This window comes from Dermacentor silvarum, chromosome 1, assembly GCF_013339745.2.
Source record: "Dermacentor silvarum isolate Dsil-2018 chromosome 1, BIME_Dsil_1.4, whole genome shotgun sequence".
NCBI classification, from domain to species: Eukaryota; Metazoa; Arthropoda; class Arachnida; order Ixodida; family Ixodidae; genus Dermacentor; species Dermacentor silvarum.
Genome location: NC_051154.1, coordinates 405294968 through 405313569, shown reverse-complemented (window position 1 = coordinate 405313569; position 18602 = coordinate 405294968). Strand labels below are relative to the sequence as shown.

General features: G+C 48.0%; 1 long non-coding RNA gene across 1 annotated transcript; it reads left to right on the top strand.

Moving 5' to 3' along the window:
- The first annotated feature begins 1972 nt into the window (after nucleotides 1-1972).
- On the top strand, nucleotides 1973-2930 carry LOC125942525 (uncharacterized). The gene is made up of 3 exons (XR_007465183.1): nucleotides 1973-2083; nucleotides 2181-2592; nucleotides 2667-2930. It is a non-coding gene; the product is annotated as an uncharacterized LOC125942525 (long non-coding RNA).
- Nucleotides 2931-18602: the final 15672 nt, after the last annotated feature.

Sequence of the window (18602 nt, the reverse complement as noted above, 5' to 3'; positions counted from 1 at the left end):
TGTAAAAGTTGGCATCATTATCAAAATTATCATGCGAATACAAAAATTACGAGGACTTCATTAACCAATTTTGACCCACCTTGCTCATTGAAAGCCCCGACCACGCGGCGTTTCCCAAAAACGCACTCGGATGTTGGGTAAATCAACTTGCCGCATCATCCGTGGCTTTCGTTTGTCCTTTTCTCTCCTTTTCAGCTACCTGCTTTTGCTTCTTTTTTGAAACGAAGCAATACCCTTCTTTAATTTTGGGTGCAGAATAATTGTTGCCGCTGTGCAGGCAGTTAAAATACGCATTTTCGTATTGATTTCTGCATTCTTTTTTTATTATTCTAGCCACATGGTGCTGTCGCGACCGCAGCATGGCCGAAATGCATATCACGATTTTTGCGATCATAGTTTTGTTCTTGCCAGGATCGTCTGTCTATACTCGTATGCGTGAAGTTTACTATCTGTGACTGCGCAACATGTTTCTTTGTCTTGTTTGACGCATTATATACAGTGACGTTTCCTTAGATACGTGGATTTATTGCAGACTTATATTTAAATATCTTGTTGCGAGGTTTTGTGTATGCAAGCACTGAACTTGGTTTCCAGCGCTACTTTTTTGCCGTTTATCTTGGCATTTGTATATTCCATTCTGTCTTCGCATTTCTAATGTATACGTTGCGGAACTTCTGCTTTTTATATGTACTCGTTGTTGCGACTATAATTTCGGTGAAATTACAATACACGACCGGTAACTGCTGCTCCTGCGCAATCCATTGTAACGAAGGACAGCGTCATCGAGGTTTCTCCCTGGCCGTTGCATATGTACGAAAATGTAAACAAGGTTGTTGAATGACAAAGATTCATCAAAATATTTGTCCTTAACTTGTTCATTTTATGGCCTTTACGTTTTTTATATCAGCTGCATGCACTGCTTTGCTGGTTTTGAACTGATATAGTTCTAAAGTTCGCGTGATATTTTCTTTACTTATTAAATAGGAAAAAAAAACGCGGAAGCAGTGATATCAGTTATTTCTGCCACAAATTTCGGGACATACGAACGTATTCTTTTATGAAAAAATAGATGTTTTTACTTGTCTTGACAGTGCGTAGCGTTCGATAATTCATTTGCAGCATCTAATTTACGATGACATTGGCAATGGCAATGCAGTTATTATGCATGTATTTGATGCCTCGACAACTTCTATAAGGAGGAGGCCGCATGCAACTTGACCCCCCCCCCCCCCCCCCCGAACAAAATTTCTGGCTATACGCCACTGTTGTACTCGTTATATCCGATGCATGCTTACATTCCCCTGCGCACAATTTCTAATTTCAAACCTAATAATGCGTGCTTCCAAATGCTGTTATCGAAGACCACGCTCGCGTAATATATGGGGGTGTCTTGGCTTCACTATTTAAATGGCATATACCTTGCTCCGCTTTTGGGATGGGAGCATGTGTATATATAAAGCTCAATTTCACCTTATCGAATATACTTCCACAGCTTGCCGACTGCTAAACCACGAACTGCAGCGCAGGAAGATGGTTGCGGCGCAAAACAGGCGTGAATACTGTTTGCCTGGAAACACGCAAGAAGTTTTCTTGGCCATAGACTCCAACGTGCTTTTGCCGAGGTGCAATTCCCGCACTCGTCCCACAAGCAGTCCGATCGCGTCGTTTCGAGCGGCGTTTACTAGCCCGCAGAGCAAGCTTTCGCACAAGACTGACATCACCCCGAAACTCCACGCTGCCGAGAAAGCAAACAAAATGAAAGCATCAAAGAGGGGTGTAGAGGCGCGTTTTCTTGTGCTTTACCCGCCCTGCCTGCACTAAATCTTTCTCGCGCGTCCTTCTCGAAAGGAGAGGAGGAATAGCAGGAGTGTCTTCCCAACAAGGGCGGCCGTTCTGAGAGGGGGGGAGAAAATCTGGCAGTGTTTCGCGCCAGAAAGCGCAGTTCTGGCGGCAATCAGTGCGGACACTGCGGAGCGCGAAGACGGAGCTCCCGTACCTGCGCTGCAACAAGCGAAGAAGCGCAGCTCGCGGAGGATTTCCGAAATCAGTTAACGGTAGCGTCCGCAGGATTTGACACTTAATCGTAAGTAGAATTTTGTTTTCTTTTTATTGCGCTTCTGTATTCCTCTCTGAACCGAGCTACACTTTCTTCGATTATATCTCTCCTTTTTTCATTCCAGATGGACGACCTTTCCGTTATGGCGTGCGTTTGGCGTCGGACATCAGTGAAAAGCGAAGGCTTTTTCTAAGTATAGCCTCCATTTCTTTCTTAAGTGTGATACATATTTACCATTAGTTTGGTTGTGTTTAATTCCTGCAGGGCATATTACGATGGAGCGCTGAAATGGGAGTGCTTGTGAGTATCGTTCGAGTAGTACGCTCGAGAGATTGCCACTCGGTAAGAAAACTTTAAAGCTCGTTTCTTTATTTTTTCAGGTGGGGATATATGATAAATAATTTACAGATTTTGCTACGGCCACTGCTCCAGGCAACGTTGGAACTCTGCTGGGCCCTGGCAAAACTATCTTCATTTTTCCTTGATGCTGTTCACAAACACGAATGGACTGCTCAGATGTTTGTCTGTAACTTTCGGTGAGTTTGTAAATTCCCTGTGTTTTTCATTTGCTCGAACATATGAGCAAGTATATATCGTTTTCTTTCTTCAGTTCGGACAGATTTTCAAGAAATCTCACGGACATACAGTGCTATTCTGCTTGTTCAGGTGGATTACCTCAAGTGGCAGACATTATTTTCACGAGAAATACCAGTGTCCAGGTAGGGAATCCAAACTATTCAATAGTTAACTTCGAACGTTTTCATTATAAGACACACATTGAAATCGTGAAATTGAAACCGAAAAGTAGTGAAGTCTATCAATCACCTTGCACCTATTGACTAGCACCAGTATTGAAATATACATCGCTAAAATTTGCAGCGAAATACCGTGGTATTCCAGTTGTTTCCCAATACACTCCCCAAGCAGTTCGTGACAACCTGAGATTGAGCTAAAAAATGAACCGGTGATACGTCATCGTGTCGTAAATTGAATTATCTAGGGGCATGTATACAAAAACACGTCCACGATCCGGAGAACACGTTGCGTTTTAAACATTACAATGAAGCATGAGGCATGCGCCAATTTTCATGGTGATCACATATTTAATTCTTGTTTTTATTTGTTGCAGTTGGCTTGAGACGCAGCCTGCGGTCGTTCCACCCAGATACTGAGTTCTGACTGCTTAATTGTGACCAAGGGGGTAGAAACCGGTGAAGGACAACACATTCCCCGGGATGGCAAGTATTCACAACTATCCCTCAGCCGATGTTAACCATCTTTGTCTTGATTTGCAGTACTGTTATGAAAATACCATGGCGTAGGCATCATTCTTCGGTGAGTGCTTCTCAGGTACTACTATCAGACTGCTAATACTCCACCTTTACAGGTTTCTGCTACCAAATGGGAATTTGGATGCAACTTCACAGTGACAAGTCATTTGCTGGAGTTTTTTTCAGTAATAAAATGATTTTTGCAATAAAGAATTCTTTGAGCCGTAGTTGTGTGCACGAGTTGGCACACGGACCCATTTAAACCAGTTGGGTTGCAAAACCATTTGAACCATTCCAATTGAGTTTCCCACAGCATTTGAGAAAGCATACCAATTGGTTCGGAAAACCAATTGGTATAAATTGGTGCAGTTCCAAATGGTGGCGAAGACACATTTGGAAATTTCCAATGGTTTTTTTTTTACTGAGTTCGGTCGTCAGCCAAGAACTTGATTTCCAATCGCAGTTGTTGCAGGAAACGGCTGTCAGTTGACGTTGCAGCGATGTCGTGGCAGATCACCGGAACGACAATGGCTTGTACTAGGTACGAACAATTGTGCCGTATTGACTGCGTAACGGCACTTGAACTACTTAGCGGCGTTCAGTTCGAGAAGGAGATGCGCTACCAAACGTGTTAAACGCTATCCTTGTCTCTCCTACGACCCTGAGGCTCATTTTCATTGCTACGTCTTCTTTGATGAAGGGCCTTTGACTTCCACCATCTTAAATGCCTCTGACACAGCGGTGCTAGTTGTAGATGACCGAAGCACGAGCAGACTTCAGATATACTTGTATGTCCTTGCTGTCCACTGTCTGCCCACTACTCGATAACCCTCTGGAGCGTGACTTTGACGCTTCTGGCAAAACGAATACTGTTGTGCAGCGTCCTGATCCCTCTGCATCGACACGCATTTACCGGTATGAGGGATTGCTCATGCGTGTTGCAAGCCTTCCATGGAAAGACGAGCACGTCGGCTTAAATTGACAGGTTCGCGCCTGATGACCCCAGGGCGTGCAGTGAAAACATCTGTTGTCCTTAGAGAGTTAATCCTTGCTTGCAGCCAGTGAGAGGTCGCTGTCGCACGCACGCGTACCATGCTTCTTCGAGCGGCAGAAGAAACAGTCCGCTTTCTTTCGAAATGTATTATCTAAAACAGAAGCTGTGGCACGTCTTACTGTCCTTTCAGCTCGTTCACAATGTTTTTTTGCATGGCGTCATGGGCTGCTCACGACTTTCCCACTCGACTTCAATGAATGTCAGTAGTTCCTTAAGCTTGGCATCTGAGGAAGCCGCTGCTCAAGCTGATTCCGATACAACTTGAGTGTCGTCTGATGAGTCCCATTTCAATGCTTTGAGCTCGCTCCTCTAGTAAACGCAAGAACGATATCGTATGGTAGAGCCTTTTGTATTATGTCGATAAGCATTGCCGAGAAACTTAACGTAGGCACGGTGAGAGAATTCAGACAACGAACGTGCAGCTGCGTAGCATCATACAGTCGTCGGAAGCCTCGCATGTGGGTACCTAGTTTAACGTGGCCAATGTTCCTGAGTTCGGCTAGCTGATGCTGCTCGATTCGATTTCTGTCACCAAAGCGCTCCTTGAGCATATCGACAACATCGTCATAACAAGACTCAGATGTTGGCAATCCCGCAATTGCTGCCGCGGCTTCCAGCGAGACACCCTCCTAAGTAAAAAAAAACGTCTTCATGAGAGGGCGCTATTTAAACGAACTGTCTGCTAAAACTGCACCCAGAATCCGGTCCACTGATTTATGTCTCCCTTAAATGTTGGCATATCGAGCTTCGGAAGACAAGGTCGATCAAAACGGTGCGCTAATGCAGCGTTACCCGTGACGTTAGGCTGCGCAGTTGATGATTGCGGAGGAATACCGTGGGCTCTCTCGGCTCGTTCCAACGCCTCAGTCCGAAAAGTTATTTCGGCAAGCATGCCGATTGCCTGGTCGTGGTACTCGGCAGTAGTCGGGTATTCCACTTCTAACTCATCAATCGGTATGTGCTCCTCGTTCTGATCATCAATTTTTGAGAGCATGTCGTTGCTTGAAGAAAGACAGTCACGCATACCTTTGAGCTTGAGGATGTCAGCATCGGGGGCATTCCGAAGAAACCTGGCTTCCTGAATGATCTTTGTGTTTTGCGCTCGTCGGGCCGCTCGCTTAGTCTTCAGACAATCAATCCTTTAGTCTTCTTCTTCTTTCTTTCTGGGGTTTTACGTGCCAAAACCAGTTCTGATTATGAGGCACGCCGTAGTGGAGGGCTCCGGATTAATTTTGACTACCTGGGGTTCTTTAACGTGCACTACAACACACAATCCTTTAGTCGAAGTTGCGTGCGATCTCGCAGCTGACTTGCACGGGATTCAATCTTCACGTCCGCGTGTGTCGTTCCTGACCACTTGTGGCAGAGCCCCTCGACGCATGCGAAGAGAGCGTGTCCGCATGGGGTTTTCAGCACCAAAATAATGTTAAAAACGCGAGAGATTGACTCGAACACCGAGGTGGTGATGATTATGATGATATCCTCAACACATGGCTCGAAGCCACTCCGGGGGATTGGCCAAGAATTGGGCACCTGAACTTTTAGATACGGTTTCTGAAACTACAGTTACTGAGCAATCAGAACAGAATAATTTTCCTAAACCGCACAATTTATAATATTAATGCCATGCATTAAAAAGATAAATATCTCTCAGAGAATTGTAAAAGTAGGGATCTAAATTTTATTCTTTTTGCGAGGGCCCGCTCGAACCTCATCCGCCTTTCGTTTCTCTACGAGCGTCCATTCTTTATTATAGCTCTTCTTTTTCCGCACGTTGCGAATGCAATTTCCAGTGAAGTCACCTTCTTAAGTGATTACAATATGACTATATCTTGCGAGCAAACCAAAACTTTTTGTAAATATACATGCATCATTGAAATATTTGTAAAGCCATGGAGTGAGAAAATAAATATCGCAAGTCGCGTGTCAATTGGTGATGTACTTGTGGGATCACGAAGTGAGTGTTGTATATTTCATTTTACTATACTGTTCTGTTGTCTGACCCCAGGGGACAGCCCACTATGTATATATATATATATACATAGTGGTACATAGTATATATATGTATACATATATATATATATATATACAAGAAGATTAAGTCAGAATTCACCTACTTTCTCAATGGTGCACCCCTAACTAAAGTTCAGCAACACAAGTATCTAGGACTGACTCTATCATCTGACTTGAAGTGGAACAGGCACATTGCCAACATCACTTCAGCAGCCACTCGTAAGCTTTTCTTCCTTAAAAGGTCCCTGAAATCTGCTCCTAGTCATATCAAACTGCTATGCTATAAAACCTTTGTGCGGCCAGTACTAGAATACGCCAACACTGTTTGGTTTCCTCACACAAAGACAAACATAACCGAAGTGGAAAAAGTTCAGAGGAAAGCAATGCGGTTTATTCACAACAAGTACAAAACCACTGACTCGCCCACAGAACTCCTGGCTTCATCCGCAATGGACACACTGGTGATCAGAGCAAAGCAAGCTCGGCTAAAATTCATACATAACCTGTTGCACAACCGCTTTAACATAAATTCTTCAAAATATATTACTTTCTCTACGTCCCGTATTTCACGCCATAAGCATAATAAAATGTTAGTTGAGTACCCTTGTAAAACTGACACATTTAAATACTCTTTTTTCCCTACTGCTGTTAGGGAGTGGAACAACCTCGACTCAGCAACAGCTGACATAGAATTATCATCAATTTTTAGTAACATGATAGAAAAGATTAAGGAATAACTGCTAGAACAGCTTTCGTCTTATGCAATTTTTTTTACAATGTTTAGATCAATCTCTTATGTTAGATTGTATTAAGTTACACACTGTTAGGTTGTAAATAGTTGTGTTGCATTTATACTTCATGAGATTGTATTGTATCACAATTTAAATGGTTGTGTTGCGTTTATGTTTCATGAGATTGTATTGTATCACAATTTATTGTATTTATCACATTTTCTTTCCTCTTAGCGTCAGAGTTGACTTCACTAATTAAATGCATGAAACGATGTCTTTTTTTTTTCTGCATCTTTATTTTTCCAGACTGTACTGTGTAGCTACATGTAGCGTATTTAACTTTTTCTACTTTGTATACACGTGTCCTGTTAAAAAATGCTGTATTAACGCTTACATTGTAACAATATGCCCACCTGCTATGGTCTCGACAAAGAGACTGGCAGTATTGAAAATAATAATAAATAAAATATATATATATATATATATATATATATATATATATATGTGTGTGTGTGTGTGTGTGTGTATTACGCGTGAGGAAAACGAAGACCGGTGAACGTGCTTGCGGTCCCGAGTGGGAAAAGAGGACGACGCTGAATTCATCAACCAGCTGGCCGCTCTTACGCTGACCTTCGCGACCTAAAATCCACGGTCTGCTTCGCGCGTAACAAAATGGTGGAGGTGCGCGGTAAGCGCTCACAACAACGGAACCGTGACTGCTGCAGCTTCGTTCAAGCCGTTGACTTGCCGGCCTCCCGCCATCAGTCGTGATCGTCTTGGACATGCCAGAAGGAGCCGCTCCGAGGGCAGTGCCTAGCAGTCCACTGCAATACCACCGAGTTTCGCCCACCTTCGGAGGCAAAGCGGGGGAAGATGCCGATGAGTGGCTCGTCCATTACAAACGAGTGAGCAAGTCCAACGGGTGGGATGCTGTCGTGTTTCCGCGACGAACGACACCGCCTCGAAGGCGAACGGGAATGACCCCCTTCATTTATTGGTCCGTAGTATATATACATGTGTGTGCATGCCACGCATGCGCAGGGCATCGCATCAGTGGCCGTGGCATAACAAGAACTAAACACGATAACACAGGAACGATTATGCCGCATCTCGCTTTTTCTAACAGAATAACACCCAACTAAATAAAGATAAACACAGTCAAAAGAAACCTACTGCATTACATTCAGAAATACCGTAACGGTCTGGTTTTTTTACAGTTCCACCGAATCGTGTAATGTATTCGCCTGGCACCCGCGGCGAAACATTACCCCGATCCTGTGTGGGGTCACTTTGGAGGGCTTGGAAGTTAGGCTCATCGCTAACCTCTGCATTTTCCAGGCTAGGGGAAAGTCGTATGTCTCGTTGAACGAGTCTGAAATTCTGCTTGGTGCTTGCTTGACTAAGAATTTCCTGTTGCGTTCGATCTGGACGCCGTTCTCCAACGCGACGACGTATGACCGCGGCCATTTTGCCTGCTGACAGATGACGCCTTCACGCCTGCAGTCCTTGACCCAGACAGAGTCACCGGGGGCCAATGGGACAAGGTGACGGGCCGCATGACGGCGGTCACAATTCTGCCGCTGCTTTTCCCGGACAACCGCATCCTTCTTCCGTACCTCTTTCACGTTGGGTGCCTTTAGTACTAGCCTGTTCGGGTGGAGAGGCACGGTTGTACGAAGCCGCCGCCCCATGAGCAGCTCCGCTGGCGTTTTGCCTAGTGGTCCCGGGGTGTCCCTGTAGGCTAACAGAGCCAAATAGGGATCATGAGACTTTAGCAAAAGCCTTTTCACCGTTTTCACCATTCGTTCTACCTCTCCGTTTGCCTGCGGGCACCTAGGGCTACACGTCACGCCTTTGAATCCATTGGCCTTCGCGAACTCCTTAAATTCTTCAATGACAAATTGAGCACCGTTATCTGTCACAAGCACTTCGGGTATACCGTGCCTAGCGAAGACGTCTTTGACGTGATCAACAACGCCAATGCTGGTGAGCGATTGCAGTAAACACAATTCCGGAAGTCGAGATAGATAGTCAACTAAAAGCTAGTAGTTACGGCCGTTGAGATGGAAGATATCTGCTGCGACCCTTTGCGAAGGTCGAATAGGTGTCTGGGTTGGGATCATTGGTTCACTCGACTGCTCTCGGAACTGCGAACACACGCGGCAATTGACAACCAAAGAAGCAAGTTGAGAGCTCAAGCCCGGCCACCAAACAGGCTCCCGTGCTCTCGCTACGCATCTCACAATACCTTGATGGCCTTCGTGAAGCAGACTTAACATTCTATTCTGGAGCGAGTGTGGCACAACGAGGCGAGTGCCATGCATGAGCACCCCTTTACACACGCTCAATGTTGCGCGATACTGCCAATATGGCCTCATAACGCTTGATAGCGAAGTTGGGCCAGGCCACCCTTCACGAAGGTAACGGCACAATGTACGGCAGGTCTCGTCCTTTGCCTGCTCTTCGGCGACCGGTCTAAAGTGATCTGATTCACCCAACTCGGATAACACACCAGCAACAAACGAGTTCACTTCAACAGAAAGGAAGTTCTTGGTTTTTTGCCCTCGCACTGGCGCTCTAGAAAGTGCATCAGCAATTTCCAAATTTTTTCCAGGAACATATTCTACATCAAAACTGAATCGCATCAGACGCATTCGGAATCTCTGAATGCGCGGCGGTACCAAATTTAGCGGAGTCTTTCCTAGCAAAGTGACTAGCGGTTTGTGATCCGTCTCCAGCGTTATGTGCAGTCCACGCACATAACTTTCGAGACGCTCAGTCGCCCATGTTAGAGCTAGGGTCTCCTTTTCAATTTGCGCGTAGCGCATTTCTGTTGGAGCCAGTGATCTTGAAACAAATATAACTGGCCGCCTCTCTTTGGTTGTACCTGAAGTAAAACTGCACCTAGACCGTACGACGACGCGTCTGCAGAAAGAATGGTTTGATTCCGGGGATGAAACTTTACCATACACCTATCAGAACAGATAGAACGTTTTATGCTGTCAAAAGCCATCTGCTGAGGCGTAGCCCAAATCCACTCACTGTGCTTTTGCAGCAACTGACGTAACGGCGCAGTCTTCTTAGCTAAGTCTGGAATGAACCGCGAGCAATGATTTGCAAGACCAAGGAATCTTCTCATATCGGCAACATTTTCAGGCGGCTTCATATCAGTGATCGCTACAACTTTTGCAGGATCCGGCAGTATGCCATCTTTGCTCACTCGGCATCCCAAAAAACAAAGCTATTTTGTACTGAACGGACATTTTTCGCGATTCAAAGTTATGCCGGCTTCTGTCAAGCGGTCTAAAGTCCGAAACAATCGCTCATCATGCTCTTTCTGTGAATACCCAAAGACTAACACATTGTCCATTAAGTTTACGACCCCCGGCATGCCATCAAGGATTTGGCACATTTGCCTCTGAAAATATTCAGGAACAGAGGTAATGCAATAACGTCCAAAATGAGTAATAAACGTGGTCAGTAGCTGACAATCCTTGCTTAGCTTTACCTGATGGAATCCCGAGTTCGCGTTAAGTTTAGAATACACCGCTGCTCCGCTAAGTAACCCGAGTGTCTCATCAACAGTGGGGAGCACAAATCGCTCGCGTTTCACCCACTTATTCAGTTGCGTTAGGTCAACACATATTCCCACTTGCCCGGACGACTTCATGACTATTCCAGCACACCTCTCGGTTGGCTCTTCGACTTTACGAATGACCCCGTTCCTTCCCATTTATTCTAGCTCGCGTTCCACGCGGTCCCTCAGCGGGATGAATATACGACGAGCGGTGTAAATGGCATAGGGCACCGCGTCTGCTTTGAGATTAATACAGTATTCTCCTTTCATGGTACCCAAACCGCGGAACAAAGTGGGGAAGCGCGTTTGCACAGCTTGGTGGACCGAAACTTCGTCTACAAATTTCACTATTCCCAAAGCTTCTATTGCTGGCAAGCCTAAAATGACATTACTCGCCGAATCAATGACGAAAACATCCTGCCTAACCAAACATCGTTTCCACAGAATGTCAGCAGTGAACTTTCCTTTCAAATCGTACACTTCATTGCCTGGCCCCTTCAAAATTACTATAGAATGCTCTAAAGTCTTGGGTACGCCAGGAAACGATGCTGGAACAACGTTTACCTCTGCTCCTGTGTAAACCTTAGCAGACACTGTCACCCCATTAATGCCAACCTGAACAAAACGAGCTCTTGCAATCCTACCAGCTAAAATCCCAACAAAATAGATGGCACAGTTTTTGTCTGTTTGCTCACTCGGCGTAGCCGTCCGGTTAACACTGCACAGGCCTACCTCGGATGCGCTTGCTTCGGCGATCGTGAAGCTCTGCTTTTGTCGGCAGACAGCCGCGAAATGTCCCCGTCGTTGGCACTTGTAGCAGATTGCCCCTCTTGCCGGGCACGATGACGCCAAATGACGGGCTCTGCCGCAAGCTGCACACTTCCGGAAGTCTTCGCTAGCCCATTGGTCCTCTGGACGTCCCCGGCTTGCTCGTCGATGAATTCCGTCGACCTCTACGCTGGCTGATTGGTGGTATGGACTGTTGTGAACTTCCTGTTGTTGCTGTCACGTAGTCCAACCACGAAACGGTCGAGGATCACCCGTTCTTTCATCACGCCATAGTCAGATTTATCTGCCAAAGTATGTAGGACCGTTACATACTGGTCCACCGATTCACCTGAAACTTGGTGGCGCCGATGGAAGCACGCACTTTCATAGACCAAATTGCGCGTGGCAATGAAGTAGGCGTCGAAACGTCGTTTCACCACTTCATAGTTCTTTGACTGTTCTTCCGACAGCTCAAAGGTCTTGAATACGTTGCGTGCCTGCCGCCCCATTGTGTACAGCAGCGTGCGTACCTGAGCCTCTTGAGTTCGCTCATTAAGGCTGGAAGCAAATCGATAATCATTGAATTCTTGCACCCACGCCGGCCACTCAGACGCCTTGTCAAAGTTGAAGCTCGTTGGTGGCTGTACAGGAAAGAGCTGGCACGAACTACCACTTTCCTCACGCGCCATGGCTCCAAGCTCTTGTCCCGTTATCGTGGTCGGCCGTAGCGGTATCTTCTTACGTCTCCCGTGGTTCCAACCGAAGACCACTTCTGACACCATGTCGTGTTTCCGCGACGAACGACACCGCCTTGAACACCAACGGGAATGACCCCCTTCCTTTATTGGTCCGTAGTATATATACATGTGTGCATGCCACGCATGCGCAGGGCATCGCATCAGTGGCCGTGGCATGACAAGAACTAAACACGATAACACAGGAAGGATTATGCCACAGATGCAACCACTCAGCTCACCAATGTGGTGTTCTCCCTGACCGACGTAGCACTCTTGTGGTACGAGAACCACGAGGACGCGCTTACGACGTGTGCACTTTTTGTAGATGAGCTAAAGGCGTGTTTTGACGACTCAGTTGCCAAAAAGAAGCGTGCTGAGCAGACACTGTCGCAACGGGCGCAGCTACCTGGTGAGACATGCACCACATATATCGAATGAGTGTTAAAGCTGTGCAAGGTGGTCAGTGCTCGTATGTCGGAAGAAGATAAAGTCGGACATTGGCTGAAAGGAGTGACTGAGGATGTGTATAATTTTCTAATTGGAATGAAAGCCTCAGTTCGGTGTCCGACGTCATTCGGCATTGCAGAACTATTGAAACGCTTAAGATGCGTCGGATTACGCCAAAGTTTGGTCGGTTGGAAAACGTTACGTCGGTTGCCAGTGTGGACACGGTGCCTTGCCTCGACCTTCCTTCGACCATCCGACAGATTGTCCGCGAGAAAGTTTCCCGCCACGAAGAGATGTTGCGTTCAACAGCTGACCACCATGGCGTGTACACGTAACGTGAGGCTATTACTGCGCCGCATTCGGCCCCTTGGCAATCGATGGTTAGCGCAGCTGCCGTAGAATACAGCGCAGCCCCACAGTCGAGGATGACAACACGCCCTCCGACTCCGCGCTATGACCAACGCGCTCAGCGCACGCCTTCTCGACGCCCGATGTATCGTCGTCACACACGCCACGAACCAACCCACTACACAAGGGAAAATGGTAATATTCGGTTTATCGATGAACAACCAAGGTTTCGACCTCTCCCGGTGTGTTACTCTTGCGGTGTCCCGGGTCATATTGTCACGTACGAGTTTGTACCGCTGTGGACGAAATGACGTTGGCTGAAGTGTCTCGGAGCTCGGTAGATGGTGTCACCCTGGCCACAGAGCTACAACCCTCTGTATATATTGTAAATACATATATTTTCTCCCCGTAACATTTTGGTGGAGGTGCGGGGTATCGATCCCAGTACCTCTCGCGGTTTTGCAACGAGCGTATGACCACGTGGTATGGCCAGAGTTTTCACGGCCTTCCGAACGGCCCCACGGTGCCCCGTGGCCAGCACACGTATCATCTGGCGACCAGTATTAAGGCGAAAGCCTTTAATGGCTCATACTCGCGGCGTCCGACGTCCGTCCATGCTCCGGAACGGTGCCAACTTTGGCCTCTCCCCTTCACACTCTCTCAGCAATCACGTGATGGCACAGCGGCGCATAGCAACAGTTGCGCTGCCACAGCTTTGGCCTCTCCCCCTCACACTCTCTCAGCAATCACGTGATGGCACAGCGGCGCATAGTAACAGTTGCGCTGCCACAGCTGCGGCCTCTCCCCCTCGCACTCTCTCAGCAATCACGTGATGGCACAGCGGCGCGCGCGGCAACGCTCCTTCGTCAGTCGTCTCGTTCCAGCAGTCGAGTTAGTCGGATGGCTCCCAAGCGGCCCGGTGATGATTCCACGGCAAGCGGTTCGGAGAAGCGCCCCAAGAATGTGGATTCCCCCGATACCAAACGCCAGAAGAAGAATGAGCTAATGCGCATGCGGTGGTCGAATGGCCACAGGCTTTCGCCGAACACACTTTGGCATTTACAAAGTGTCCTTCAATTTTCTGACCGAGCAGCTCCCAGAATCCCTCACCAGCATCTGACAGGAGTTTGACACCCCACTGCAACGTCGTGCTCCCCGTTCTTCCTCACCGCTGCGTCGCACCCCTTCGTAACCGGAAAACTAGCTACCGCGGCCGATGGAGGTGAGGTCGCTGGAGACGTGCTACTGACAGAAATACCTCCTGTGTTGATGCTTAAAAACAAAGATCGCGTTTTTGTAGATAATGTGCCTGTGATGGCTCTGGTGGACACAGGCGCAACAATTTCCGTCATACGTGTCTCTTTTAAAGACGTGTTAGGGCGAAAGGTGTTGTTTATATGGGACGAAGATTCAAAGTTCTGTGGAGTGAGTGGCGAGCCGTGGCGACCTATTGGTGTGTGTAGTGCTGACGTGTTCTTGGGAGGCCATGCTATTCGACAGAGTTTGTAATTATTCCTCGGTCGACCCATGATGTTATTCTTGGCATGGACTTCTTGCGGGAGTGTGGTGCCACTGTCGAGTGCCGCACAGGCAAGGTATCCATAAGTGGTAGGATTCCGTCAGGACTCCTGGAGAACCCTTTAGATCGCGAAACTACATTGTGTGTTTGTGGTGATACGGTTGTACCTGCATCATATGATCTACCGTTTGTGTTCCCGTTTGTTGGAGCGCCGATTCCGACAGCTTCGATGCTACCTAGAACCGACGCACATTAACTGTGTGAAGAATGTGTTGGTGCCACAATGTATGATGTTGATCAAAGGCGGACGCGCTGGCTTATGGACCGTAAACTGTTCTAAGGAGCCCGTTATACTACCAGACGGCTTGAAATTAGCCTTCGTCAGGGAATACACATCCTTATCAGTGGCTCAACTTACAGATGTGCCGGAAGAACCTGATGGCCACAGTTCGGAAACGGCCCTTTTGTCAATGGTAAATAAATCGCTCAGCACGAGTGAACGCCGGACGTTAGTCGGTGTGCTTTCGAAGCACGTTTCGGTATTCGAATTCGCGCAGGACAAAATACTTGCAATCCCCGCGTCTCGAATAGGCCATACCATCAACACGGGTTTGGCAAATCCGATTAGACAAAAGCCATATCGCGTTTCACCATCACAGCGCCCGATTATCAACGAGCAAGTGCACGAAACGATGAAAAAGGGAGTCGTACAAGAGTCAGCGAATCCGTGGGCAGCTCCAGTGATTATTGTTAAAAAAAAAGGTGGATCTTGGAGAATTCGCGTCGACTATCGCCGATTGAATGCTTTAACAAAAAAGGATGTGTACCCTCTTCCACGTATTGATGACGCAATAGACTACCTTCATTCCGCCTCTTTTCCTCAGTAGATTTACGATCCGGCTACTGGCTAATTCGGATGCATCCTGAGGACAAGGAAAAGACTGCCTTTGTAACCTCTGACGGGCTCTTCGAATTTAATGCGGTGCCATTTGGACTGTGCAACGCTCCGGCAACGTTTGAGAGATTTATGGACACTATTCGGCGCGGCTTGAAGTGGAACATCTGCATGTGCTACCTCGACGACGTCGTCATCTGGCCGCACCTTCAGCGAACACAATTCGCGTCTGGATATTGTCCTGAACTGCATCAGAAATGCTGGCCTAGTTTTAAACTCCAAGAAAACCCACTTCGGAGACCGCCAAGCCCTTGTGCTTGGGCATCTCGTCGATAAGGATGACATTTACGTGTGCTCTTTGAAACACTTTTGGACCTGTTTATCACTGACATTGACGTGTGAAACGTACATTCAGAAGTTACGTGCTGTTATTTAAGTGATCACTTGGGCATATACCTTTTCCGCCAGAAAGCAGTTCCCAAACAAGTATATCGGACTAAGGAACTTGATCAGCCCGTAACAGCCGGCACACTGAACAGATTCCGCGTTGACATATTGTTACTGGGATGTGGTAGTATAGACTGGATGTATTTACAATATATACACGAGTAGAGTTAGTGCGGTCAAGATAGCTGACCAGCAACAACACGCAGCAGCCAGTGTCTCTTGATCTTCTTCATCTTTTCTTTGCTCCTATCCTTCCGTAACAGGACCCCCGGGTGTTGAAGCGCCGTCTCGGCGCATGTCAGGCGAAGAACTGCGAGCGAAGTATGGCTTCAACCGCGAAACGTGTACGATGTCAACTGGCGTCGGACATGAGGACGGATCAAACTGTAACGGCGAGATCTCGTAATTGACGTCGTTAACCTGACGTAGGACTTCATAAGGCCCTGTGTAGCGAGAGAGAAGCTTCTGGGAGAGACCGACATGACCACATGGTGACCAGAGGAGCACCCAAGCACCTGGGGCGAACTTTAGACGAGATGGGGCGACTTGACGCGCCATCTGAGCGCGATCGATGGCTTCACGAGCGTACTCAGTTGTAAGACGTGGCACAGAAGGTAGGGTGGTGTCAGATGTCAATGTGAGGTCGCGACCATACAAAAGATAAAAGGGTGAATATCCTGCGGTGTCATGTCTGGACGAGTTATACGCGAATGTCACGTAGGCCAGCGTGGCGTCCCAGTCGCGGTGATCATTGGAGACATACATCGACATCATCTCTGTGAGTGTTCGGTTGAGACGTTCCGTCAGACCGTTCGTTTGTGGGTGGTAGGCGGTGGACAGCTTATGCTCTTTGGCACAAGAGCGGAGGAGGTCGTCAACAACTCTGGACAAGAACGAGCGGCCGTGGTCGGTAACTGTCGAGGTGCACCGTGGTGGAGGATGACGTCATGGAGGAGAAAATCGGTGACGTCAGTTGCGCAAATAGTCGGCAACGCCTTGGTTATCGCGTAGCGTTTCGCGTAATCGGTATCGACGGCGATCCACTTATTCCCTCGAGTCGTCGTCGGAAAAGGGCCAAGCAGGTCAAGGCCTACGCGACAGAAAGGTTCAGAGGGAACTTAAATTGGATGGAGTCGTCCGACAGGTGGCAGGGGAGGTTTTTTCCGGCGCTGACACAATTCGCAAGTTGCGACATAACGACGCACAGAGCGGTAGAGTCCCGGCCAAAAGAACCGGCGTCGTACGCGGTCGTATGTGCGCAAAACTGCAAGGTGTGCCGCCGTTGGTGCATCGTGAAGTTGTTCGAGAACGACGGATCGTAGATGACGAGGAAAGACAAGGAGAAACTCAGGGCCGTCAGGGTTGATATTGCGGCGGTAGAGGATGCGGTCGTGCAGCACGAACATGCGGCACGGGTCGTCGGTGCTGCCAGATTGCACTCCGGCGATGATGGCCTGCAAGGACTCGTCGCGATGTTGTTCAGCGTGCATGTCGCACATGTCAGTGAAAGCCAACACGCAGGTCTCCGGATCATGTGCAACAGGATCAGGAGGATCCACGGGATGACGAGAAAGGCAGTCAGCGTCCTTGTGCAGACGTCCAGACTTGTAGATGACAAAGAAAATTGCTGGAGCCGCAAAGCCCAGCGACCAAGCCGTCCTGTCGGGTCCCGGAGGGAAGACAGCCAGCAGAGGGCATGATGGTCTGTAATGACCGAAAACGTGCGGCCGTACAAATATGGCCGGAACTTGGCGACAGCCCTCACTAAAGCCAAGCACTCACGCTCGGTGATGGAGTAATTCCTCTCAGAAGGTTACAGCAGGCGGCTGGCGTAAGCTATCACGCACTCGGTACCATTCGACTGCTGGGCGAGAACAGCACCGATGCTGTGGCCACTGGCGTCAGTGTGGACTTCGGTCGGTGCAGATGGATCAAAGTGGGCAAGTATGGGAGGGGTGGTCAAAAAAACGATGAGAGCGGCGAACGCGTGAGCCTGCTCCGGGCCCCATGAGAAAGGCGTGTTCTTCTTGACAAGATCTGTCAAAGGGCGAGCAACATCGGCGAAGTTTTTGACCAAACGCCGAAAGTAAGAACAGGCCGACGAAGCAGCGCACGTCAGAAGCAGAACGAGGCACAGGGAAACTGCGAACGGCGCGAACTTTATCCGGATCTGGTTGCACACCGGTTCCGCTAACGAGATGTCCCAACACGGTAATCTGACGGCGCCCGAATTGACATTTCGTGGAGTTCAGCTGAAGGCCGGCTTTTCAGAAGACCGCAAGAATTGCAGCGAGTCGCGTAAGGTGGCTGCTGAACGTGGGAGAAAAAACAATACGTCGTCAAGATACATTTGTAGCCTCGCAGAAGAGAGTCCATCATTCGTTCAAATATCGCAGGAGCTTTGCATAGGCCAAAGGGCATCACTTTGAACTGATAAACCATCAGGTGTTATGAAGGCAGCCTTCTCGCGGTTTATTTCATCAACAGAAATCTGCCAGTAGCCGGATCGAAGATAAATGGACGATAAGTATGTAGCGCCGTGTAAGTAGTCCAAGGCGTCATCGATGCGTGGTAATGGGTAAACGTCTTTTCGCGTGATGTTGTTTAAATGGCGATAGTCGACGTAAAAACGCCAGGTACCATCCTTTTTCTTCACAATGACGACTGGCGAAGCCCAAGGACTGGCTCATGGTTCGATGACGCATTTGCGGAGCATTTTGTCCACTTCTGATTGAATTA